Consider the following 1721-nt stretch of genomic DNA (forward strand, 5'->3'; position numbering starts at 1 on the left):
TGGTGTTGCTATTTTTGTTGTTGGTGTTGTTGGTATTTTTGTTGTTGGTGTTGTTGTTGGTGTTGCTATTTTTGTAATTGTTCTTGGTGATGTTGTTGGTGTTGTTGTTGCTGTTCTTGTTATTGATGCTGATGTTGTTCCTGATGCCCTTCCTAACGCTGTGCCTGTAGCTATTATCGCCACAGGATATTCTCTTGCTGTTATCGTTGTTGTTATTGATTTTCGTTCATTATTCATTTCGGTGCTTCTTACCAGCTGTTTCAGGAATGGGCTTGTATATACTCCATACACCTGAATACAATGAGATAAACGTAAAATTAGAAGAAAAAAAAATCAATTAATAATCACAGTAAAAATATCAACAATAAATATAGACTGTGGGGTAAGAAGTTTGCTTCTCAATCCCGTGGTTCTGGGTTCAGTCCCACTGCATGGCACCCGTGTACCAACAGTTTGTATGGAGACTGATGTACTCACTAGAGCATATAGACTCAATTACTTTAGGCTCATGATCTTTAGGTTCAAGATCTTTAGGCACAAGGTCCACTTTAGGCTTATGGGAAGGTTCCTAGAGTGGTGTAATATAAATAATAACGCAAATGGGCTGCAGTTCACTACAGCTGTTTCAGACGTGTATTTTCTTGATATACAAATCGATTACATCATGTAAAAAAAAAGACCCGTTTTTTCAAGTGAATTAAAATCCAAAATTTAATATTTAGGATTTTTGACGCAAGAAGTCTAGAATGTATTTTGTTTCTCTCATCTCGATGCCGATTGAGGGTGATGAAAGAGTCACAATGCATTCTAGACTTTTTGAGTGTTTTTTTGTTTATGATGTAACTGGTTTGTTCATCAATAAAAAACAGGCCTGAAACAGCTGTAGTGAATCTCAGCCCATTTGTGTTATTATATGTGCTGTCTTTATGTTTGCACCCACCACTGCTTGACAACCGGGATTGGTTTGTTTACGCCCCCGTAATTTTGTGGTTCAGCAAAAAAGAGATCGATAGAGTAAGCGCAAGGTTTGAAACTGATTGCTGAGGTTCATTTGTTCGACAAAACCCTTCAGGGCGGTACTCCAGCATGACCGCAGTCCAAAGATAAAGGATAAATGAGGATAAAATCAATGCAAACATTATGGTCACCATCATTATCAACAATATCACAACTATCCTTCCCCTCCTTCCCGTCATCGCCATCACCATCACCATCATCGTCGTCACCACCACCACCATCACCATCATCGTTGTCGTCGTCATCATCAAAACCAACGACAACAACAACAACAACAACAACGAGACATATCATCCCTCACCGCTTGACCTGTCAAATATAGAAGTTAAATGGCTTTCAAATCACCCTCTGTCACCTTAAAAAAGAAAGACAGCCTAGATTATAGATAGTCTGTCTGGAATAACGACAGGATGGTCACGCTGGAGCGCCTTCGATGATAAGTCTATTTAATCAAGGCTGACTTGGGATAAACAAAAACAACATAAGCATCATTATTACCATGAATATACGCCTCCTCCTCCTCCTCCTCCTCCTCCTCCTCTCCTCTCTTCTCTCCTTTCTCTTCTCTTCTCATTTTCATCTTCATCCTCTACCCCCTTGCTGTTCCTCCTATTCACGACGACCACCACCACCAACCACAACAACGACAACAACAACATTCGGAGATATTTGGAGCCAAAGACCAGGAAACGGACCCCCCCCCC

The 1721-nt window shown here is 40.4% G+C and overlaps 1 long non-coding RNA gene across 1 annotated transcript in view; it reads right to left on the reverse strand.

Moving 5' to 3' along the window:
* Nucleotides 1-1721, reverse strand: part of LOC128250602 (uncharacterized) — a 4348-nt gene continuing 2627 nt past the window's right edge. Inside the window, exon 2 of the long non-coding RNA XR_008266631.1 lies at nt 1-291. This is a non-coding gene — a long non-coding RNA (uncharacterized LOC128250602). The remainder of the gene's footprint in view (nt 292-1721) is intronic.

This window comes from Octopus bimaculoides, chromosome 23, assembly GCF_001194135.2.
Source record: "Octopus bimaculoides isolate UCB-OBI-ISO-001 chromosome 23, ASM119413v2, whole genome shotgun sequence".
Taxonomy (NCBI): Eukaryota; Metazoa; Mollusca; class Cephalopoda; order Octopoda; family Octopodidae; genus Octopus; species Octopus bimaculoides.